This window comes from Lonchura striata, chromosome 4 (assembly GCF_050655825.1).
Source record: "Lonchura striata isolate lonStrDom1 chromosome 4, ASM5065582v1, whole genome shotgun sequence".
NCBI lineage: Eukaryota > Metazoa > Chordata > Aves > Passeriformes > Estrildidae > Lonchura > Lonchura striata.
This window is the reverse complement of record NC_140706.1, coordinates 45630329-45646887: the sequence shown is the minus strand read 5'-3', so window position 1 is coordinate 45646887 and position 16559 is coordinate 45630329. Positions and strand designations below refer to the sequence as shown.

General features: G+C 37.8%; 1 protein-coding gene across 2 annotated transcripts in view; it reads left to right on the top strand.

The window, feature by feature from the left end:
- The window catches only part of LOC146767617 (uncharacterized), a 311220-nt gene that overhangs the window by 257789 nt on the left and 36872 nt on the right, over positions 1–16559 (top strand). For both annotated transcript variants that reach the window (XR_014955155.1, XR_014955154.1), the window contains exons 15-18: positions 934–1108; positions 3051–3199; positions 11644–11729; positions 12436–12724. The gene's annotated coding sequence lies outside the window, so the exon portion shown is untranslated. The remainder of the gene's footprint in view (positions 1–933; positions 1109–3050; positions 3200–11643; positions 11730–12435; positions 12725–16559) is intronic.

Below are 16559 nucleotides of genomic sequence, written 5' to 3'. Positions count from 1 at the left end.
ATCAACAACTTCATCAACCTGTTTTCACCCTATCTTTGCACAAAATGGTCTGGAACTGAGTTTAGAAATTTCAAATGAGGCAAGAATGAAAATTAAATACTCAGAATGTACTTTTGAAGCTCATTTAGGCTCTTCACTATTATTTGGAAATCAGCTTGGTATTTGGGAATTTGAATTAGAGGTGTCTAGTGAAGCAGAAGATAAAACTTGATGGCAGAATGAAGAAGACAACTTTTGTTCTCCATCTCTCTGCAATGCTATATAGCTCTTGCCACTGGCTTCTGCTGGAAATAAAACAAGGAGGTCATCATGCAGGAGCCGTGCATTTAAACAGATATTTCCCCCTTTTTGCAGTGATTCGAGTTCAATTGTAATGAGTGTGGTATAGTGAGTCAGATAGTGTGGTATAGTGGTGGTATAATAGTGTGGTGTAGTGTGATCCATCACACCAGTTCAAATACCTCATTTTTTATTCCCAAATAAAACATTTTTCTGTGTGAGAAGAAAACAAATTTCTCTTGTAAAACTTATTCCTTAAAGGAGTTAATTTCCTTTTGGAAGAAAAATAAAGTACACATGAGCAATAACATAAATCTGGTAGTTTCTTTTATTTTTAAAACCACATTCAGTGGCACAATAACTTTCCATTGACAGATTTTCCCACTAATTTCTTAGAAAATACTTCACTGTGGGTTTCTTTAGACATTTTGTGGATTCTTTTTTTCCTGTAATAATAAAAATGTATAAATATTAGTGGTGAAAAACTAAGACAAAAACCTCCTGTCTTTACAGTTACATACATGCCTAAGATACAAGATCCTCATGAAAATACATAGTAATTAATGACTCAGCTTGTGGGAAAAGGAGATGATTGATGATTACATTGGGATTAAAACCTCTGTTAATGGTCTGTTAATTTTTATTTTTTTTTAGTGTGACTGTGGTGTACATGATCTTCACAATTTTTATTTCTCTCATACCCTCAGAAAACCTGAAATGTCCTTTGAGTCTCACCTGGAAAGCAGATTAAACAACACTGAAGCTGTAAGAGAAGTGATATTTAATACAGATATAGGAAAAGTGCTTATTTGGAACCTATATGGTTGAGGTGAGTACATTCCAGGCTGGTCTGAGCTTACTGGACTAAGTGCTTTTCTGAAGTAACAGCATGGACATGACTCAATTTCACACTTTTAGGTTATTCTCTTTCAAGGGGTATGCTGAGGGGTTTCACCTGAGATGAGGATAACTTGCTCTCCAGCAATGTAAAATTCCTTGACTTTTAAAATTTGGAAATGTGAATCTAGTATAACAGAAACAAAGAATAATTGTCACAAGTGGTGTAGAGTTGCAGTACTGGGTGAACTGGTCACTTCCCTGTTCAGCTCTCTCCATGTTTAAAAAGATGTGTGTGATTGTCAGCCCTGAAGGGCTGAAAAAGTAGAATCATCTGGCTATAGAGCATAAAGGTTTTCCATGAAATCTCCCTCACTGCACTGGAAAATATACCTCAGAACATATAAGTCCATGGTACTGTTTGCCAGCTCTTGAAATTCACACCTAAATAACTCTGAAAAACAAAAATCTGCTTGCTGAATGGTCAGTGCATGGCTCTAAGACAGAAATAGTCAAAAACTCCCTCCACAAAATTATGGGCAAGAAAAGGGGATTATCTATTCTCCCACCACTTCCAAGTCCTATACTACAACCACATATTTGCTGCTTTATTGTTTTTAACAGGTATTGCTTATTGTTTCTACTGTGTGACTACAAAGAGGGAGTCAGAGCCTCCAATTCACATGCTCTGCCTGCCCCTCCATTATCAGATTTCTTGTAAGAAAGAGCATTTGCTGTCCTGATTCACATGTCTCATTCTTATGCCAAAGATCTCTGTTCTCCTGCTTTACATGCTAGTGGTTTTTTGCTAGCTTGTTTATATGACAGCTTATTCATTTCTTTGATATTTTGCTGTGTGCTTTATTTATGCAGTTGCCTGTTGGGGTCTGGAAAGGATTTCCCGTAATGGTAGATTGGCTGGTCAGACTGAATTTTTCAGATTCCTCATAGTAGTGGTACTAAATGTTGATGATTAAGTATAACCTTATGTCAGATATCAATAACAGTAACCAAGGCTGGTTCAATAATATGTCTAGAGGACCCTTCCTAAAATAAATAAAACATATGGCTCAAGCCCATGCCTAAAGCTCCCAGGCTTTAGGGACTTAAAAATTAAGCCCTGTAGTCACCTTTACAGGTATTTCTTCCCCAGTCTCACTCTTGGGAATATGAAACCACAGGCACACAGCGTAACACAGATATTTATATTAAAAATGAATTGAAGCATACCTTGAATATTGCCATGGAGGCAATACCAAGCTCTGAATCACAATTATTATCTGCCCCACTGACTGAGACCCAGTCAGCATTTTTCATATCCGCAGGACATTTTGCACTCTTTTATTTCATCTACCTCTCCCTTCACTGTGGATTTTAACAGGCTCTGTGATGTCTGACCATGCTTTAAGTGCTCTCCTCTGGTCCTTGGTGTCTGTGGACACTAGGGGAGTCACCCCTAGAGCAGTGTCCTGAGTTTTACTCCACAGCCTGCCTGCTGGGCCAGCTGGCCCTGCAGCATCTCTTGCTGGGGATGCTGCTCCACCACCACCTGGCTGGTAGCGTGGGGGCGGAGTTGGTCCCATCAGGAACAGCCCCATCTTGTCCACATAAGTTCTGCACAGGATAGGAGCCTTACCCAGAGTAAGAAGAGGAGTTCAATCAACTCAAGTAATTTCTTGACCTGTCCAAGTGGGCAGCTTTGTACAGGGTATCTCTCTTCTAAATATTACTCTTTCCTGCAGCTGCCCTACTGTACCGTGTTTCCTCAGTGGTTTTAAACCACAGAAACATGCAAATACATATAAGCTCTGTTTTGTTTGCAAAAACAAGTGCTCAATATGTAACAAATGGCAGAATTAAGTTTTACTGTTGTGCTACCAGAAGTATTATATCTTTAAATATATGACCATGCACTACTTTTTTTTTTCCTACAGCATTCCCATTTGCCCAGGTTCCAGTACTGGAATGATGAATTGTCTTAAAGCTGTTTACAGGAAATCACATGTATTTGAATGTATTTGGTGATCTTGAAAGCATTTAGTATTTTTTCACATTCTGGAACACAACAGACAACTCAAATAAGGTAATTAAAAGGAGTTCTAAATGCTGATTGGGCTTTTAATTGATGATATGTTCATATCTTCCTTGTACATTGTACAAGGAAAGACAACTGGTAGAAAAGCCACTTAAAACATATTCTGACTAATTAATAGCCTAATAATAAGCAGGAGGGTTTTAAATTAAAAAATAAATGAGATTAATTAGAGTAGTAGAAATATTATTTTTTAATGAGTATCTGCCTTATTCCTTCCTTTCAGCCTGTAGAGAATAACATGAAGACTGCAAAACATGGCCAGTACAACACTCTAAAATGATGATGCTGTTTGTGAAGTTTCTGACAGTAAACCATATAACTAATTCAGTCTTAATTGCAGTTAATATCCTATCTGAAAGATTTCCTAAGCCTGTTTATTACTTTCCTGATAAGCAAACATATTGACAGAGGGTATTTTGTGTTGTGTGTACTTAACTTACTCAAAGAGAAACCTGTTGTTGTGGTTTGTATAAAGCCTAAATTGTATACTTATGCAAAGATGCAAACATAGCTTTTGAAAAAATATTAACTGCATTGGATAGCTAAACAAGTATTTTCTCTGTTGGCATTATTTTGGGTACAGTGTATAGTGAGTAAAAGAAAAATAGAAAACCTACTTTCAGGTATCTCAAAACAACCTTTTCCACTTTTCAAATACAAACATTGGTATTAAGCATTGAGGAATGGATATTTTTAGAACACATAGCTGCATTATACAGCATTTTCAGAAAGAACTAAAAGTGTTCTGTAGCAAAGTTGGAGGCAGCAAAGTTATAATTCTTTTTTAAAAAATCATGCTTAACATTTATAAATAAGCCATCGCTATGGTAAGTCAGCCAATAGCTTTAAAATATTTCTGCCCACTTATTGTTTTGATTCTCTGAGTTAACTAATTTGCAATGATCTTCCGGATCTTTGCTAAAGAGTGGCTGTGCAAACTTATTTATACGTCTTGGCAGCATCACCATCATAAATTGCTTGAGACATTGAAAAACAATAAACTGAACATGCTTCAAGAGGAACTAGTGCCTCTCATTGGTATTACCTTTTTCAAGATGACAGGAGATCTCAAGAGGCCTGAGCGTCTTGGTTGTATGAGTTTGTGACTAATAGGTGGTTTGATAGGACGAGCGCTCACTACCTAGGGAAATTGAAGCATCTTTGAGCTCAATACCCTTTGTGTCTCATTCTTTTGTAGGTTATCATTGGGAAGCCTGCAGGGACCTCTTTTACAGTTTGCATCCAAAGACATATGCGATCAGCAAAATCTTTTTAGTTTTACTGTTCCTATTGATCTGCTGCTATTTTCTGCTGCAGCTAATTTGCTTGTTAGCAGTATTTTAAAAAGTAATCACAGTTTTATAGTCTGTCCAAGTCTCATATATTTATTTCTTGCCTAATTAAAAGTTACAATCTTAGTGAAAGACCCACTTTTAGCAAATTAGGGACAGTTTGCTTCCTGATTTTTTATTTCTCTCCTAATCTGAAGATTATGCTGAGGTTATACAGAGACAGCTGCACAGTTTATTAAGATATTTTGATTTAAGAAACCCAAGTTGTACAAGGTTGTAAATAACATAATGACATACCAAGAGTACACAAGAAACTCATTCACATGTTAAACAGAGTAACAGCTTGTGAGAGACTCCATACTAGCAGAAGCTGCAGACAAGAGGAGTACATCATTAGAGTCAGCCTAGGTGTCTTGTACATTTTTCGTGACATCATATAAAAATGAGATAAAAAGAGGAAGAAATATTATAGCTAAATTACATGCAGTATAAATTGAATTAAGCTCATCTTAATGTCTGACTAAATCCCCAGCCTTAAAACTGAGCTGGATTTCTCACTGAATTTGTCTTTCTAATGGAGCTAAAGAGTTGTTTGATTTCAGTATGACTGGAAACATAGAGAGGTGAAACACATTTTGGAAAGGATACAAGGGGTATGCTGAGGGGTTTCACACAGTTTTAACCTTCCTATGACTCTTAGAAAACCTCAGTGTAGATGGGTAGCTGCACATTTGGGCTGGAGGGGCAAAAACAGCTTCCACTGTTCACAAGCAAGCATGGAAGTGTAAGATGAATATTTTCACTCTTTACTGGTCCTATTCAGCTTGGGAGGAAAAGTTTTGTCCTGCAATTGTCTTTAATGAAATTCCAATGTTTACCTCCAACAACAGTATTAACCAGAATCCCCTCATATAAAAAGTTAACTATGCTTATTATTTAAAATAAAGAAATCAATCTGAGTTGCACCTGGGGCTTGGGAGCACTTGTGTTACACCATGTTTTCTCAATCCCCTAGATAATACCTTGACCTTGAGCAGCTTCACAGCCCATATCTCTGCCCATGAGATTGTCAGCACAGTACTTAACAAACAGGTCCTGCAATGGTTTGAAATAATACGTACTCCCACACCATTTTTCCTATTTTCCTGCATTCATTTCAAGACCTAAAATCTCCTGTCTTGCTCCTCAAAACAGGGATCCCAGGAAACTGCTGTGGCCACATGCACAGGGCATGTTAGAAAGCTCTGACATTGATCCCTGTCTGCAGGGGACCCATGTATTTGATTTAGCCCATCCTGCTAACAGGTCACCAAAGGACTGTATTCACCTTTGGTGTGATTCTCCACAGATTTACCATAAATTGATAAATGTTACTTGCCCAGGTGCCTATCATAAACATTTTGTTCAATAGGGTGGTTTAAGCTAAAAGTGGAGAAAAGTGTTGATCCAAATGACCCAAGCACTGTTTTACATGGCACTTGCAGTGCAAACCATCAGCAGGTAACAAAGTCCATTGTAACAGCAGTGAGACTTGAGTTACCCACAGAAATGCCAGATTATTATATCATGTATTTACAGCTCTCTTAATGAGACTGTCAGATTGAGGATTCCTGTCAGTGCAGCAAAAAGCCTCCAAAAGTAGCATTTCTGCGTCTTCCAATGGGTGAGATAATCCCAAGTGTCTTTTGTATATCCTCTGGTGGGAAAATAGCAACAGGTTTTGCATCCTACTGCTGCATCTTCCCTGGAAGCATTGAGGAACTGCAAGGTACATGTGAGATAAATCCTAATTCATGGCATTAAATGAGCACATCACAAACAGCCATGTGCCCCTCTGAGCACAGCAGGAGCTAAATTAATCCCTGAGGGCCAGATGACAACCTTACATCTGAGGATAAGGATAAGGGAGTTATTTCATGGCCACCTCACAGAAGAGGGATGTGGTGCTCAAACCTCATGTGGCCATACTCCATAAACTATGGCTCGTTCCCAGATCCATGACTGTGGCTTATGTTTCCATCTTGAGAAGTTGCCTTCTATGACAGATTTTCATTAATGCCCAAATATGCGTCAAAGGAAAACTTGAAAATCTCCAGTCTCATTGACACTTCTGTGGCTGCTTGGACCCTTTCAGCCCTGGAAGATTTCCTGGCTCTAGAATATGTGAACATTTACAACTAATGTGGTGAAAAGGTTTTAAAATAGACATCCACAATAAAAAAAGGGAGCAAACAAGCACAGTTAGCCATGTTTAATTACTTGCTGTTACTATGTTATTTGTTTTCAGTCCTTATCAGCCACCTGGGGCATATCAAGCTATTAACCAGATACTGCTTGAAGTATCTGGGAGGCTCAAGAGACTTCCAGGTGTCTTCCCACTACCACTTTTTTTATAACCAAAAGAAAGAGGGAATTATAGTACAGATCCATCTTTTCAATATTATTTTTTCTTATTATTTTTTACCTTAAATTATAGTTTATAGTATTATGTTTCTTCCATATCCTCTGACAGTATTCCCAGTTCTTCATAACTGCTTCTTTACTAAGTCTTACATCTGCTGGAGACTGAAGTCAGTGGAAACAAGCTGTTTCAAATAAGTAGTATCCCAGAAGTATAGAACTGTCTTCAAGAAGGATTCAAATATTTTGTTCAAGATCCTATAAAATTTGTGAAAATTCTGAATTTCTTATATGTCTTATTCCCATACCAGTTTCCATCTTCAAGCCATTAGTCAGATGTGCTGACAGCTGAACAGCTTTGACTGTTTCTGCTAACTGCTTATGCTGCACTTGTACAAGACGTTGTCCTTCACTACTCTTAGGGATTACCTATTTTATTCCTGTGTTCCAGTACTGCCTTGATGAAAAAGTGCTAGTAGAGCAATTAAAATACATGCAATTCTATATTTTCATAGAGATCTTTGTTTCCTGTTATCCCAAATTTCTAAGCAGTACACAAGGATTCAGCCGCTCAGCACTTATTTAAGTTAATGAATCAAAGGACACGTAATATTTTGGAAATATTATCCTAAATAGCTCCAGGATAAATTTCATTCATGGAAGCTGCTCAGGTATTTCTGAGACCAGGATAACCTTTGTCTTAAAAAAAATTAAATAATTTATTCTTTGTTTCATATCTGATTTAATGAGACACAACATAGGTTGCTTTAATTGCATATCTGACAGCTAATTGACTCTTCAACATAACAAGGCACAATTTCCAGTAAAAGATGTTAGAACGACCTTTGATTGCCTTTTGGCCTCATGCCTGTCCCAAAGGATCCCTGGGCTCTAATGGGTAGAGCAAAGACCACTGGGTGAAACCATTATGGAGAACGTGGGTCTACTAAGGAAAGCTCCCTCGAGGGTGGAAACTAGAGCAGGATGCAAGAGATCCATAAGAAGCTGCCAGGAGTATAATCCAGCATCTGTAAATGTTCAAAGTCTTACACTACCCTAGTGAAATCAATAGGATTTTCACGGGATGAATAATAGTCAATCTGATAATATTATTATGCTGATTAAGAGAATAGTCCTAGGAAACAGAATCAAAAGGATTGCTTGTATCAGTGCACTAACAGTCATGTTTTCAAATACAACAGCTATGAAAAGTTCTGGAAAAGCTAAGAGTCTCTGGATCTTGTTAGTTCAGATTATGAAATACAAAAAAGTCTCACAGAAGGATTGCAGTAAAAGAAAGTACATGATATCTAAAATGAGTTTTCTCACACCAGCTTGTAATGCTTGCATGCACTCTGCCCTCTGTAAACCACAGGCTTTCCTGCTTGTGCAACCATAAACTTTTTTTTTTTTTTTTTTTTTTTACATCTAGGCTGATGATTTCTAATTTTAAAATCCTCCACTGAACTTCAGTAAACCACTTGTTGAACCTAACTCACTTACTGCCTCCATGAAGTAGATCAGAGCAACTCCAGTTTCTGAGGGAATTTGGTTTGATATTCAGGGTCTGTGAAATCTTGTGGAGAGGTACCAAAGCCACAAATGTCAGCCTACATCTAAATCCTCCAGAGTTCAAAGAGATTCAGATCTGCTGCCTAGAATGATTCTGCTCAAAAATCCAGGCTGGTCTTTTATTCGTATCACACCCCATAAACGAAAGTCATAGTGGCAATTTCAATGTACTTAAGTTATGTGTAATTAGTTCCTAAAGCTGCCTGCCACTGAAAACAAGCATATTAAATTCAGACTTACAAAATTCCTTATGTCCAATCCCATTTAGGGGGGGTGAGCTTTTTTGTTGCTCTGTTAGAAGCAGTGCTATTGAGGTTTTTTCATCATCACTAATAAAGAAAAAAAATTTTACAAGTCTAAGTCATTAAGCTGTCAGGAAATCTATAAAAGGCATTTAATGTTGTAGACCAGACTTAAAAAGAATTAAAACAGAAACCTTCATAATGACTCTTGAAGCCTCTGCGTAGTTAAAAAAATAGACAAAAATATTAAAAAAGGATAGTGCGGGGAATTTTTTTTCAGGCATCAGTATAAAAACTAACCTTTTTTTTCACCTCTGTCTGGAATATAGTAGTTACAAAAAAAAAAAAAATCAAGACGTGGAGAACATTAAAACTACTAGAAAATCTTATCAGATCAAATGCTCTACATGTTTTGTAAAAGATCTATTAATCTCATCTCACAGGAGCTGTCACTGTTACAACTAACCCTGGAGCTGTAAAATGAGCTGTAAAATAGATTTGATTCCATATATTACAAGTTCTGTCATTATGGGTAAGATTAACAACATAGCCTGATGGAGGTCCACTGCTCTTGCTGATGCAAGGATGTGCAGGGCAAGAAACAGCTTCATAATTATAGCTGTCTTAGTGGAAAGAAAAGGGCAAAAAGGGAGCACATTGAAATAATTATGAGTAATAGAGAGATGAATGCTCTGAGCAAGGGACTAGTGAAATAATTTAATAGGGACAGGTTATAGAAAAGAGTATGTCCAAAGTAAGTTAATGGTTTTAATACTGGAATAAAGTTCTAATGTCTGTATGGCTGAATGATGTGCTAGAGCATTTTGTATTTGCTGATTTATCTTTAGAGCTTCTATCAGGATTATTTGACAGGCCCCAGTATATGTTCTGTTGTCATTCACACTTTTGAGATGTAAATGCCAAAGTACTCATGTGTGAAGACAATGGGAATTGCATCAAATCCTGGGATTTTGGAAGAAAGGTTTTCTGCACAATATCTTTGCAGGCTGAAAGCTAGCTGTGTATACATTGCATAACACACATCACTACCTGACATTTGAGTTAGTTTTACGTACATCACTTGTTTCATTATTACTATCTGTTTCTGTAGGTCTGCTATGGCTGGCTTTTAACCAAGTGGCTGAGTACATAGCTCTTCCTTAATTTACAGTGGTGTGAATTGGGAATGAAGATCTGGAAAAATGGTTTAGCCAGTTGGCAAATGGCACATGACAGTCTAATTAAGTACACCTGGATTCCTAGTCTTGAAGTGATTCCCATCCTCAGTATGGGGGAGAATTTTATCTTTAACTTCAACAGCAAGGACATCTTCCTGCTGCTTCTTGGTGGACATTGTCTACAGATCACAGGGACATCAGCTGGTGCATGGGAAATAACTCTGTTGAACAGCAGCCTCCACAATGTGTGTTTTGTTCCCTGCACCCACAGTTTTGTTTCCAGTCGTGCACCTCTGCAGCACATTTACTGCCACAAGTGTGTTCAGCACTGCCATGAGAAAACTCTGCAACTGGGATGTAGTGTGTCAGGAACTGCAAGCACCAGCCTCCATTCAGCCACTCATGGGAAGGACCAGAATAGAGAAGGAGGTGCCCAGGGTGAAATAACAAGGCTGAAAAATACCAGAAGAAAAATATGTTTTGGGGTGTTTTCCCTATACCGAGTGGTTTGAAAGTGTGAGCCAAAATCCAGTCTGAGTGGTCACTGCATTTCTTTAATCTTATTTGTCCAGCTCCTGTTAGGAAGAGACATTAAAAACCTTGTAGGAAAAGAGAGCAGAAAATTATGCAACTTAGAACTCTACTATCAGTTAAATGGTGCTACAATTTCAGCACATGGCTATTTCACAAAAATTTCAATTTCTCATTTGTGCTATACCAGAAAGACAGCAAGAAGTAAGATTAAATAGAGAATACTGTATTAACTCCACTTAATCATACAAAAGGCATTAATATATTAGGTCTTCAAACTACATTTTTGCTTTTCTCTTCAGAAACAAAAAATGCCTCAATTAAATTAAACTGAACCTTAAGAAATAATGTTTTCCTCTTGCTGAATTTTTCCTTCTGCAGGTTCATGTGGGCTTTTAGTCAGCATGGTAGCTATGATAATGAGGTTCATTTTTCTCCATACACTTGCACACTTACGCATACATTACAAGTGCAGAAGCCACATGTGTGTGGTGGGATGGAAAAAATGTATTAGCCTTAATTCTGTCAGGATCAGGTCCAATTATGCAGTTTGAGTTTGCTTTTGAAGATGAAGAGATGAAACTACATGTGAGAAAGTAGCCACATTTCCACTCTAAGATGCCCAACTCATAATCCTGAGGTTTGTTCATATTAGATAAGTACCCTTGGTCATGACTCTTTACAAGAGCAACTCTCATATAACAGCTGGTATTGCCTCAAAACATAGGCCACAGTGGCTTCCGTGCCCTGTGTCCCTGGCTTCCAGGAGTCTGGAATAGACTTTAAACAGAAATTTCATTTGTACAGAAAACCTGTTGATTTAAAAAAAACCTGCTACAGTACAGAAAACCTATTACTTTAAGGTACCACATTTGATTTTCACTTTTCTTTAGATCAACCTACACTGCAAATAGCTGAGGAAACATGGTAATGTCAGGAGCAAGGAATACAATGGATGACACCAAAATCTTGAGCTGCAGAAAAAAGATGATTTTTCACATGCATGTTGTTTTTCCACAGAGGTTCAGATGGAGAGAACGCATTTGGGTTAATCTGTATCTCAAAGCAGTGACTATTGGGAACAGTTAATAACATTTTTGCTATGACTTGTTTCTGCAGTCCATTCAGTTTGGTGTCTGGTAGCAGGGCTGTGATCTCTAAGAGCTTGCAATCATTACATCTGAGTTCAGCTTCTCAATTTGTATTGGTGTTAACAGGGATCATGAAGCTTAAGAGCCGAGGCAGCATTTTAGAAATGAAGGAGTGTCGGATCACAGGGTACATCCCTTGCCAGTTCTCAACAGTAAGTTGTTATGTTTTTAATTGTCAGCTGACGCCACTGCTGCTGTGGGATTGTTATGGCACTGGAATTAGAATGGACAACCAACTCAGGCCTATTTGTTGATTTGCCAGACCCAAGAACAAAAAGAAGATGTGGCATTTGAAAATAAAGAAAACACAGGAATTAAGGAGGAAAAGCTAAGGATTCTTCATGCTTAATATGTAGTGGAAATTTGGGTTAATTTCTGTAGCAAAATAGCTCTGTGACCTCAGGTTCATAATTCTTTGTGTTAATGTAAATAATTTTCATTAACAGATTAGACTTTTGTGTGTGGGGAAGAATATTTCTCTTTGGGCACAAGAAACGCATTTGTTTTGATATGAATTGTAGATAAAAGACAGGAGAATAAAATTCTTTGAAATTCTAATGCCAGGGGTCTTACTCAGACTGCTAACTACTTCTAGGCCCCTTCATTGCAAGAGAAGCTCTGACTATTAGTATGCACCAAGGGTTTTTGAGATATAGTGGAAACACTGATGATGCCCTGCTGTGATAATTTACACACAGTATATGGCGTAATGGACTTTGATTATGTATACACCTAATTCCCTCCCTGTGATGGACTGTGATCTGATCTACATTCATAATCCTTTTGTAATGCAGTGTGTGGTTTCTGAAGGTTAATTGATAGCAATTGACTAATAAGGTATTTTGCTATTGGAAACAGGTGGCACTTGTTTGGAACAAAGGCAATATGGAAGGATCTGGAAACAGCAAAGCTACGGTTTATAATTAGAGATACGTGATTTAAAGTGTGTCCTCAGAGGCAACTTATTATTGTGAGGAGAGACAGAACATCTCCAGAAATCTAGATGGCTTGTTTTTTCCACAGACCTTTACAAGACATAGGTTGTGTTAAGAACAACACTGAGAAACAGCACCAGTGACCACAAAAATGCAGAAAAGTAGTGATTGACTAACTTAAATTAATATTAAAGAAACTAAATGAGCCCAAGGTATGTATATATTGCATCAATTATTTGTTCTGTTTCTTTCTTCCCCTATAGCCCCATCAAGTACAATGTGTATGCTAATTGTAGTATTAAGGGAAAAAAGAGTGTGTATCCAATGAACATGGTCAGTCTGACTCTTGGATTGCTGTAGATCAAGTTAGCATTGATGTTTAAAAAAAACCTTTCTAAAACACAGTGAACATATAATTGTGTCCTATCACCTTTAGTACCAGTGTCTTAACCCTCTGCTTAATGTTTTAAGCTGTGAGTTTATTGTAGAATCAGGTGCACAATTACTCTGAGTGTGTGATTATCGTAGCAAAGTGATTTTTGTGTGCTAGCCAAATTACTCTAAACCCTTAGTGCTTTTATTCATTGGATTAACATTTGGTGTTGAATAATTATATGGATATACCTCTCTTTTTGATGTCATGCTCTCAGACTCTTCAGATTTTTGTTTTCTTTATGTCTTTGATTGTACTTAATGGATTCTGTCTTGGTGACTTTAATTTAGTCAGAAATTCCTTAATTATTAGAAGCATTATTACAAATATTTCACAGTATTACAGATCTGTTTATGGGTAAGTAATTAAAATATTATTACTTTAAACAGCTTCTTATTTCTAAGACCAAATAATAGTAATTTGAATAATAAAAAATCTTAATCCTAATTACTACAGAGTCAGGAGACCATGTCTTATACAAGAAAAATTATATTAATTATAGAAGGGAGATCCGTAAAATATTATTTCTTATATCTGTGAGTATTTTGTGGCTCATTCTGAGTACTTCACAGATTGCTTCTTGAAAATATTCTCTGTAAAACATTTTAAAGCTTCAGTGTCACTGCTTACAATTTTCTGTATAACGCACTAGGTCTTATTTTCACAGGAAATTCATCAACCACTCTTCAGGGGTACAAAGATTGTGTTGAAAACACTTTTGACTTTAAAATGAGGAAAAGAAATAGCCAAAATCACTAGGAATCAGTGTCTATGTGTAGTCACACAAGACAGACTGGCTGAAACTTCAGAAAGTGGTTTGAGGAGAAGGGGATATAAGGCAGAAGACCATGGCACTCTTGTTTCTCATCACTGGCAAGGGATTTATGAAGGCTGTTGTGCCTTTGCTAGGGCCAAAATAGTTTTCTCATGCCCAGAACAGAGATGGGAAAAATTATTAAAGAATTAAAACCCCAACACAAAAGCAAATACATCAGAAATAGATGTCTTTTAAATATATTATGCATGGACTAATTAAACTGTGAGCTGGAATTAACATGCAGAGAACTGGAGTATATCACATGCTGTATACTGTCCATGAGTGGCATGCAAGGGCTAATATTACTAGAGTAGCACCATGTTAATCTTATTGATTCATGCCTTGTTTAACTAAGGGAAGGGTCTCTGCTCCAGAGGCAGATGCAGATCCATCAAAATGGATGTGTGTTGCTGGTAAAGTATCTCATAGTCATATGGTGTGGGAACTCAAAATGTCTCTCAGACATTTTTTAGAGGTTCCAGGCCTTGGTCTGAAGCATTCTAGACCCTGGCAGACAACTGAAAAACAGCTGTGATTTTGAGTTTGAGCCATGGAATGAATTACCGACTTTGGAGGTGGAACAAGCAATCACAAAAGGTTAGATAGTATAGTATAAGTAGTTACAAAGTAGAGGGGAAATTTTTTTAGTATTGTACAGGGGGGTTTTAACACATGTAGAGGGGGGTTTTCACTTTGTCCATGGGGGTCAGAAGTTCTAAGATGGAGGAAAGTGGGCTGATCCTGTTCTTCCTCCTTCTTCTTCCTTACCTCCATGTTCTTGGTGATGTTGGCACTCACAGATTGGTTTAGAGTAGAAAAACACTTGGCAACATAGGTAGTAGGTATTGGGGAATAATTGTGAACATGTTATACGTAATATATCTTATAAAAGATAGCAGCAGCCCTGGGCGGAGGGAGAGACGAAGAAGACAGCAGATAGAGAGGATGTCAGGGTGTGTGTGTGCCTCTACCCAGGCCACTGATCAAATAGCCGCAGTCCAAGAACATAATCTGTTAGATAACTAGCAATAAACTGCCTTGAGACCGAACAGCTAAGCCTGCGGAGTTTTTCTTTGGAAGCACGGGTTGGAGGAGGAATTTCACCACCACATGAGGCCCCAGAGCAAGGCCGGGGTTCTCACAATATGGGATGTTAAAATTTTGACAGCTTATATTCACATTTCTTTCAGTATCACTGGCACCTGAGCAAATTGATATTTAAGATTTTATTCATGGCATGGTTAAAACACCCCCCCTCTTTGGGAACCGGGTTGTATATGAGATTTAGAATTCTCCACAGGAGAATGTGCACCCCTCTTTCTACAACTGGCAGCATTATTGTAATGGTGCTGCTGTTATGCTGAGGGGTTTTTGGGTAGGATCCACCCTGGAGTGGTGGTCAGGATCCACTGCATTAGCAGAGACCCCATTGGATTTGTGCAGTCCCTGCAAGCTCAGAGCTTTGGTCTATTTGCACAAACAGAGCCTTATCTGAATGAGCATGTGATTTTCCTCCCAACGGATCAGGATGTCAGGATAGGATTCTATGCACAGGAGAAGAAGGATGACCTTATGTTTGTCTACCTGTAGCTGACCTTCTCTCTGCATGTGCTCCAGAAATGCTTTTCAGGTGGAGGTATGCCAGTGCTGCAGCTCTGCTGAAACTAATTCCTCTTTCTAAATTGGCAGAGGACTGACATTTAGGTAATTTGTTTTTAGATAACTTGGCCTTATTTCATTAATTCTAGTCTGTTGGACAATTTTTATTGCAAGCATTGCTTCCATGTTTTTTTTTCTTTGTATTTTGGATTGCAAGAAATATCTGTAATACTCAAAGGCTTTCCAAAGCAGAAATTTGCAAGCAAACTCTGTATTGTTGCTAACACCCTGGGCCTCTGTAAGTAACTGAACACCTAATCACTCCAAATAAAACTAATTGCCACTAAGCAATACTATACTGAAACATCACACTGTCATAAATTGATATGTAAACTTTGGTAGTCTCAACACCAGCTGCTTTATTAGAGTTATTGTGACTATCTATCAAGGCTCAATGTCTGAATGCTCCTTGTGGATAATATTTCAATACAAAATCAAATCAAATCAAAGATCTCTGTCCTAGCATGCAGCAAATGCTTTGTTTTTTAAAAAACTTATGTGCATTAAATTTCTTTTCCACCTTGTCCAGATTTCTTTAGGAAAATGCTTTCATGAGCTCTCTGGCCACGCTGGTTCAGGTGACATTGTTAAGATGAATGCAGAGTGTCATGATAAACCATAGATTTGTTCTAACTCTAGAAAAACCAGACATGCTGCAGTGCAAACTTCTTTTTTTGAAGCACAGAAAAGTTGGGAATTTTTGAGTGACAAGTCTGATACCTCCGTTTTGGAGGTAAAACTCATGTATTGACGTAAAAAACAGCTTAATGGGATGGAAAAGGAAGGGAAAAATATAATAATTATTAAAGAATATCCAAAACAAGTGATTCACAATGCAATTGGTCACCACCTGCTGACTGATTGCCAGCCTGTCCCCGAGCAGCAACTGGCACATCTCAGCTAACTCCCCACAGTTTGATTGTTCAGCATGGTGCTGTATGGTATGGAATGTCCCTTGGGTCAGGTGGGTCAGCTGTCTTGGCTGTATCTCCTCCCAAATTCTTGTGCACCCCCAACTGGCAGGGATGTATGAGAAGCTGAAAAGTTATTGATTTATTGTAACCACTGCTCAGCAACAACTAAAACATCAGTGTGTTATCAACATTATTCTCATCCTAAATACAAGCCACAGTAGTGT